Genomic DNA, 9260 nt, shown 5'->3' on the forward strand with positions numbered 1-9260 from the left:
GAAGAGACATAATTGAGTGTTGAAAGCAGCAGCATCAAGCAGATTTTGGTCAGCTGTCCTTCTGTGTCCCGACCTTTATGAAATGTTGGTTCTTTCAGGAGATTTTCTGCTCACAATACCTAAAGGTGTCCTAATGCACAGATTCTAGATTCTCAGCAGGAGAACTTCAGCTCTTGGCTTTATGTTAAAGGTCCAGTTTTTTCATCAGATATTTGATTTGAGTTTTAGTTTTCTTACTTTTCAGAGCCCATTGAACATCTCAGTAACATGTTTGAAATCATATTAATACATTTATTTTTTAATTGAGGTGTAATTGACATATAGCATTGTATTAGCTTCAGGTGTACAACATAATGATTCAGTATTTGCATACACTTCGAAACGATCACAACAATAAGCCCAATGACTGATTTCAACGCCACCAAAATTGTCATAAAAATATATCAACTGAAATAGAACATACAGTAATGGTGAGGGAGTACACACAACATAACGGAAGAAAAGAGAAACTCAATGCTTATGGGAATTTAGAAATGATAAAGGCAGAATTCCCCGTCACCTGTCACCGGAGAAATGTTAGATAACTCAGTGAATGCTATCGAGACAGATTATCAGCAGTTCAGGGGGAAATACTGGATTTCTGTCTCACACGTTATCTTCAAATAGGCTTTAGATGATCAAGGATGTAAACATAAAACTTGAACTATAAAAATACTCAAAGAGTACGTAACCAAAGTTTTGTACACTATTGATTTGGGAATAATTTTCTGAAAGCAAATTGATACAGATAACCACGTACAAATGAAAAGCTTTTGTAGGACAAAATCAATCCTACAGTAGGAAAAATAATTAGAAATTGGAAAAATATGAGTGAATACATACAATAGGAATATATATTCCATAATATATAGAAAGATCATTTACAATACAATAAAGAAAACAGATCACCTAATAGAAACATGAACACAGACCAGGAATATAGGGATGGCAGAAAAAGTAATGCAAGTGGCCTATATATATATATATATATATATATATATATATATATATATATACATAAAGCTGCACCTATAATTAAAGAAATGCAAACTAAAGTAAACACAATTCCTATTTTTTTTCCCCATGAGACTGGTTTCCCACTGTTGATTTGGGGCAAGTTCCATCCAACATGGGTCTCTGTCTCGGTTATTGTAAAATGGGTGGCTTGAGCTCTCAAGACCCACCTTGCTTGAGAAAGACTCCAAGACTCTAAGCAAAGGTCTCTGCCTGGTGAGGAGTAAATTGGCAAAAGAAGAGCAGAGAGATCATTGAGAGGACACCAGAATGAGGCAGGACACTCATGACAATGGCTCACTTGGCAATTTGCGGAGCATCAGTTCATAGTTGACTTCTTCTCATCTTCTCCCCAGATCTGCATTATCTTTGATTCTACACTTTGGCTTGAGAAATTCTGTTCCCCTGGAATTCCCGCCGTGAACATGATGTCTGGTTCAGGTCAGACGAAATGATCATAAAGCCTTTCTTTGAAAGGTTACTCATCCTCCTACCTTATTCAATATCCTACGGAAAGAGAAAAAAAACATTATATCAGGACAGCTAGTTCTCGGCCCCAGCTCTGTCCTTGACCCCTTGTGTGAACTTCGATGGTGCCCCTAGACTTCAGTTTTCTCATCCTCGAGATGAGGGTGTTTGTCCGGATCATGTCCAAGGGGATTTCCAACTCCAAATTCAATGGAAGGTTGTGGCTCAGAGCATCTGGGACGAGCTGAGAAGCACCAGGTGTCTGTGCATGACCCTTGTCACACTGGACTCGCTGGGGCAGACGCGCATGGCTGGCTAGAACAGTCTCCTCATCCGAGGAGGTTCCGGACAAGGAGAGCCTAAGAAGTGGCCAAAGAATGTGCAAAAATTATCAGTGACCCCAGGGTGCACACAAAGCCTGCAGATATGACATCAGGGCTTCATCTCAGCAGAAAGCTCCTCAGCTGGGGAACACTATGTCTCTGGCAGGAGTGTGGTAACAGTTGAGCTGTTCCCAATGAAACGCATGTTTTCTGGCTGCACTGCCCATTCTGGGAACTTCAGCGAGCATCTCTTGATGATTTCACTAATATCATGCAGCCCCAGAAGTTCTCACCTTTCCCGTGATTCTTGTTCTCTCCTCACCATGACATGCAGAGTGTGATGAGGCAGTAGCTGGTTTAGAGAATATTGGAGCCCTCCTGCTCCATCCAATCCCCTTTCCTTTTAACAGCTGGTTAAACTACAGGCCAGAAGCTGGGACCAGAGCACAGAACGAAGAGGAGGCTGCAGAGCAGCGGCTCCTCCCCTCACAGTGGGAATGAGAATGCTTTAGACAACTTTCAGGTCTTGACTACTAAGCATACACACACCCTTCCTATAATGAGGGAGTACCGCACCAGGTTATTCTTGGGAGTGGGAGGCTGAGGCCACATCCCCCGTGGAAGATGGAAAGTCCAGATGCCTGTTCCTTCTTCCTTCTTTGCAGCCACCACATATGCAGGAGTGCTTGTTTTAAGAACCCAAGCACAAACGCCACCATGGATGTGAGGACTAGTGATTGTTAGAAGCAGACACAGGGAAAGGAAGAAGCGAGGATTTCTCCTGGCAGCCAATGGCTGCAGCATCTCACTTCCAGGGAGAGAAGCGCAACGGATGTCCAAGGCTTTGGCAATGTTGGCTGGACAAGATGTGACATCATACTGACCGGAGGCAGCGGTGGGGTGCTCTAGGGTGATTCAGGAGGAAACAACTCTGGGACAAGTATTATTGAAGAATTAGTGCCTTAGTATCTAAAAACACTCAGCTGCAGACTAGGGAAGACCAAGTACCATCTAGTGTGGAAAAGCTGGGAAGATAACCTGGGATTAAAATAGGGGCAGAAAAAATGATTCAGGTCCATTAAAAGTGACCTTATGAAAGAAATTACTGCTCATAGAGATACTGATAGAAGAGGTGTCTTGCTGTCTGGTCCGATAAGAGAAGGCACTTTCCCAGGGACATTTCCATGGTGACTAGGGAGTGTGGCCTTCTGCTTCCGAGGTGGCAACATTTGTGCTGTTCTCCTTGTAACTGCCAATGTGAAAAGTCTCTGAAGTTTCATGGAGGGTATTTGACGTTTGTTGACTGCCCGCTACATTTTTTGTTGTTGTTGTTGTTTGTGGTACGCGGGCCTCTCACTGTTGCGGCCTCTCCCGTTGCGGAGCACAGGCTCCGGACGCGCAGGCTCAGCGGCCACGGCTCACGGGCCCAGCCGCTCCGCGGCATGTGGGATCTTCCCGGACCGGGGCACGAGCCCGCGTCCCCTGCATCGGCAGGCGGACTCTCAACCAGTGCGCCACCAGGGAAGCCCAGCCCACTACATTTTGGTACCTCCCTTTTGAGTTCATATTTGACTCTTCATGGACATTCTGGCTTCCCACTGTAAAGGGTCACTTTCCTTCACTCTGATACCTCGGGCTGCGCTAAGATGCTTGGCAAATGTGATGCTCTCACCTGACGCTTAGATCTCCACTGAGTGACCCAAAGCAACAAGGACCAAGGGACAGCCTTTCCCAGGGCAATGCAGTATTGTCATCCCCAGCAGCACCCAACCAGGGGCATTGGTGGCTGCGGTGAGTGTCCAGGACCACAGCAGAGGTGTCCACATCACACAGTTGTTGAGCTGTTGTTGGCTGTGATCACGCTGCCTGGACACTCATTCTCACAATGCCCTGAGCCTGAATCCTGAAAATTCCATGAACCACGTTTTGCAGATTGCATTCTCAGGGGGGCAGGAGCTGAGACAGAGTTAGGAGCGCAATTTCATGGCAAAGTGACACGTGTGAGAGGGAAGGAGTGGAAGCAGGACTAGGTACCAGGAGCGTCACTGTGCTGACCTGGCCTCGTCCCTGCCAGCCCACTGGGGGAGCTCTGGAGCAAGGGTCTTCCATTAGAGAGGTCCTCCCTTAGGCAGCAAAGGAGAGGGCCTTGAACCACAGCCTTACTCTATCCCTGGCCAGGGGTCCCCTGGGTATCGTGTGACCTCAGCTCAATTACCAGGTTGTGGCTGAGAAGCGCTCACTGTCCGTGATCAGCTAGCACACTCCTCGAAGCTGGGTGGCGAGTTGCTTCTTGAAAGGGGTCTGAGCTGCACATCTCCTTCTGCTGCAGGGATTCACAACTCCATACACATTTGGGAACAGCCCTGGTGGGCTTTCTTCCTGCAGGAAACCACAGAGGATGAAGGTCAGTGGGGCAAACTACAGCCCCAGCCCCTGCGATTGGTGTCAGGGCTACAGCTGCTCGTCATCATCACCTCCCTTCTCGTCACCCCATTCTAGTCTCCTCGTCCTCAGCTACCATCAACGCGACTCTCCGTGGCTTACCTGGTGGTGTGACCCAAACCCTCATTCCTGAGCATCACCACACCCTTCTCAGGCCACGGTGGTGGCACTTGTCCATTCACGGTCACATAGGGAAGGTACTACCAAGATACTGTGCTTTTCCTCTGTGCACCTTCACTGCTCTCTTCCATTTCTGCCTGGCCTATCCTCTCTGGGATGCAGTTCAAGTTTAGAAAAATTCTGTCTGATTGGTTTGGCAGATCAGCTACTTAAAGGGCCTGTATTCTAAATATCATGAACTTTGTTTGTAGCCCCAATTAGTAAAACTGAAACATGATTCACCATGAGCCTTGAAAATAACAGCTCGATTGTATTTCAGGGAAGATAGAAACTCACCCAAAGAGCAACCACGTGGGTGTCGCCCAGCTGCCTCATCCCCCTCACAGACTCCTGGTCCTCAGGACCATGGGACCAGGAGAGCAGCCAAAAGGGTGAGAAAAGAAACCAGTCTGCAAAGTAGTCTCAGGATCATTTTTTTACTCATACCATGGTACTTTCCACCGTTATACTTAATTATATTTATTTTTGCTTCCTTCCATTTTATTTTTTCTTCCTTTTTAAATCTAGGTTAAGTAGCTTGTGGTTTCACTATTTTGTAAGTTTTAAAAATAGGATTTTGATTTATTAATTAGATCTACTGTTTTCCTATTCTTGACTTTAGAAATTTTATGATTTTATCTTTATTATTATTTTCCTTTAGTTGTCCTTTGTTTTACTCTGTCCTTTTTTAGTTCTTTACGTTAAATTCCAGATTTTTCAATATTTCATTTTTATTATTCATATATATAATGTTATATATATGAAACCTTGCCATTTGTGACAACATGGATGAATCTTGAGGACACTATGTTAGGTGAAATAAGTCAGAGAAAGACAAATACTATATAAACTCCCACGTTTATAGCAGCATTTGTCACAATAGCCAAGGTATGGAAACAACCTGAGCGCCCATAACAGATGAATAGATAAAGAAGATGTGGTATGTGTAAATACATGTATACAATGGCATATTATTCAGCCATGAAAAAGAAGGAAAGCCTGCCATTTACAACATGGATAGACCCAGAACACGTTATGCTAAGTGAGAAAAGTCAGACAGAGAAAGATGAGTATTGTATGATATCACTTATATATGGAATCTAAAAAAGCCAAACTCATATAAACAGAGAGCAAATTGGTGGTTACTAAGGTACAGGGGGGATAACAGAGATGTTATTTAAGGGTACCAACTTGTAAAGAGTAGTAAATACGTCCTAAAGATCTAATGCACAGTAGAGTGAATATAGACAAAAATATTGTATTATAATCATCAAACTTGCTAAGAGGGCTTCCCTGGTGGCGCAGTGGTTGAGAGTCCGCCTGCCGATGCAGGGGACACGGGTTCGTGCCCCGGTCCGGGAAGATCCCACGTGCCGCGGAGCGGCTGGGCCCGTGAGCCATGGCCGCTGAGCCTGCGCGTCCAGAGCCTGTGCTCCGCAGCGGGAGAGGCCACAACAGTGAGAGGCCCGCGTACCACACACACACAAAAAACAAACTTACTAAGACTAGAACTTAATTATTCCATCCACTAAAAAATAAAATAATTATGTAACATGATGGAGGTGCTAATTATCACTACAATGGCAATCATATTTCAATATATGTGTAACAAATTAACATGTGGCACACCTTAAATTTACACAGTGTTATATGTCAAATATATTTCAATTTTGCTAATCAAAACTACGATGAGGTACCACCTCACACCAGTCAGAATGGCCATGGTTAAAAATTCTACAAATAATAAATGTTGGAGAGGGTGTGGAGAAAAGGGAACCCTCTTACACTGTTGGTGGGAATGTAAATTGGTACAGCCACTATGGAGAACAGTATGGAGGTTCCTTAAAAAACCTAAAAATAGAATTACCATATGACCCAGCAATCCCACTCCTGGCGTGTACCCAAATGAAACTATAATTCAAAAAGATACGTGAACCCCTATGTTCATAGCAGCACTATTTACAGTAGCCAAGGCAATAGAAACAACCTAAATGTCCATTGACAGGTGAATGGATAAAAGAAGATGTGGTATATATATGTACAATGGAATATTGCTCAGCCATAAAAAAGAATGAAATTTGCAGCAACATGGATGGAGATTATCATACTAAGTGAGGTAAGTCAGAAAGAGAAAGACAAATACTGTATGATATCACTTGTATGTGGAATCTAAAATATGACACTAATGAACCTATCTATTAAACAGAAGCAGACTCACAGACATAGAGAACAGACTTGTGGTCGCCAAGGGGGAGGGCGGTGGGGGTGGAATGAATTGGGAGTTTGGGATTAGCAGATGCAAACTATTATATATAGGATGGATTAACAACAAGGTCTTATTGTATAGCACAGGGAACTATATTCAATATCCTGTGATAAACCATAATGCAAAAGAATATGAAAAAGAATATATATAGCTGAGTATAACTGAGTCACTTTGCTGTATAGCAGAAATTAACACAACACTGTAAATCATCTATACTTCAATAAGTTTTTAAATAAATAAAATAAATTTGAAAGGAAGAGCTGTGACAAAGCAATTAAACTTATCAAAACAGCTAAATAAAAAAGGCAACAAGTGCATGAAAAGGCAGTTCACAGAGGGAAAAAAAGTGTTAACCTGAATCGATATGAAAGATGTACCATTTCATTGATCATAAAACACCAGTTCAGAAAGCGTTTTGTTTCCACTGCATTTTACTGAAACATATTTAGTTCGCTAAAAACTTTGGATAATTCTTTCCCTTCTCTGGGCTTCAGTTCTATCAACTGTAAAATGAGGGAGCTGGAGAGATTGTCGCCAAGGGCTCCACCAGTCCCTTCCACAATGAAAGAGGCTGAAAGATTCTATCAGAGCCATTTTTCTGAATATTGTGAGATAAAAGTAGAAAACACAGGGAGTTGAGACCATTGAAAAGGAAGAATAAGTGGGTGAAAACCCCATTGAGAACAACTGCCTTGACATTGAGAATAACTGCCTTGACATTGAGAAGAGCAGACTTGACAGATTTGTAGAGGATCATCTCTGCCAAATGGCTTCCATATGAACCAACTTCCCCATTAACTGTACTTTTCCATCGACGCATTTCCTTGTACTGTTCCATCACTCAAGAATATCGATCTCATCTCAGGGACCACCCTTCAAGATCCAAATCGTGTGAAACCATCAACGTGACCTTATTAAGAAGTTAGCTCTACATCTTGGTTTTGGACCCGGCATGGCGGCGGAGCACTCTGTGACTTTGGGAAGCCCTTCATCATCCTCTCTGGGCCTCAGATTTTTCATGTTTAATGTAAAGAAGTGGTTCATGATAATCTCAGAGTGTACTGTCTGTTCTAACTAGATGGAAGGCTGTGTGATCAGGGAATTGCCAAGAGCTGATAACCAGTGGGTGCATGTTTTGCCTCCTAGGACTGGCACCCCTGAGAAGGATGACACATATGCCCAGTGGGAAGAGAGTGTCGTGTCCTTGTTCCTGTTCTAGATAGGGCATAAGAAGTACTTAGAGTTCTCTGTAAACTTTGCAGTGACTGCTCAGTTGTTCTGCCCCCGGGACTGACCATGAAACCTCAGAGATGGGCAGACGGCTCCCAGCCTCAGAGGGGCGCTCAAGTTTGGTGGATGCTGGATCCAGTGGGTGGAAGTAGGGAGCAGGAATATGAATCCTTCCACTGGCACTGAATATTTGATGTCTGTTCTTCTCACCAAGCCACTGTGAGTAGCTCAAAGGGCTTTTTGTGTGTGTGTGACCTTAATAGTACCTGGAAGTAACAAATCAACTTTCTTACCCTCCCCCTGACTTCCTCCCCAGAGTTACTCACAGGGTCAGATATGCCTGTATTAGGTTCTAGGTCGTTTGTGGAGTTTTAGCGCAAAGAGCTCGAAAACCTCCATGTGTTCTGGCCTTCTCTTTTACAGATGGTGTCAGTGAGGTTCAGAGAGTGTGTGGAACTTTTCTGAGTCTAAGTGGATCAGAACAGAGGTCTGGGTGATGACACAGTATTGCCTGCTTCTGAAATCCGGAAGGGAATCAGAGAACAGGGGGTACCTGGATGGAATGTGAGGCTGGATGTCTGAATGGGGATGAAAAGACTCTCTTCCCTGCCCAGGTACAGGCTCCCAGGTGAGCAGAACCTGGCCCAAATGGGGACATGGGACCAACGGATACCTGGTCCAAAGTCATGTCTCCCAAAATGGGCCCCTTATCATGCCATGAACCCCTTATTTCTTTGAATTAATAACTCCCCTTGACACTATAAATGATTAAAAATACTAGTGGGCTCCAGCTTCCAGGAGACAAATGTTTAGGCATCAGTTGGAATCAGAGAAATTTACATTTGTAACAATTTGATCAAAATAGCCAGTTCCATGGGAAAGTAGAATGAACACTGGTCTAGGAAACAGGGAACCAGATCCTGGTGGCCCTGATTTGCTGAGTGAAATTGTGAAAGGCATTTCTTCCTAAATTTCTCCCCATAAAATTGATATAAAACCATGATGAAAAATCTGAAAGTGAAATTAAGAAAACACTCCCGTTTACCATTGCAACAAAAAGAGTAAAATATCTAGGAATAAACCTACCTAAGGAGACAAAAGACATGTCTGCAGAAAATTATAAGACACTGATGAAAGAAATTAAAGATGATACAAATAGATGGAGAGATATACCATATTCTTGGATTGGAAGAATCAACATTGTGAAAATGACTCTACTACCCAAAGCAATCTACAGATTCAGTGCAATCCCTATCAAACTACCACTGGCATTTTTCACAGAACTAGAACAAAAAATTTCACAATTTGTATGGAAACAC

At 43.4% G+C, this 9260-nt stretch overlaps 1 long non-coding RNA gene across 4 annotated transcripts in view; it reads right to left on the reverse strand.

Moving 5' to 3' along the window:
* Positions 1-1068: 1068 nt before the first annotated feature.
* LOC112066175 (uncharacterized) overlaps positions 1069-9260 on the reverse strand; it is an 11617-nt gene continuing 3425 nt past the window's right edge. For all 4 annotated transcript variants that reach the window (XR_008619402.1, XR_002892456.3, XR_002892457.3 and 1 more), the window contains 2 exons: positions 4060-4223; positions 1069-1560 (listed from right to left, as the gene is read on the reverse strand). This is a non-coding gene — a long non-coding RNA (uncharacterized lncRNA). The remainder of the gene's footprint in view (positions 1561-4059; positions 4224-9260) is intronic.

This window comes from Physeter macrocephalus, chromosome 14 (assembly GCF_002837175.3).
Source record: "Physeter macrocephalus isolate SW-GA chromosome 14, ASM283717v5, whole genome shotgun sequence".
NCBI lineage: Eukaryota > Metazoa > Chordata > Mammalia > Artiodactyla > Physeteridae > Physeter > Physeter macrocephalus.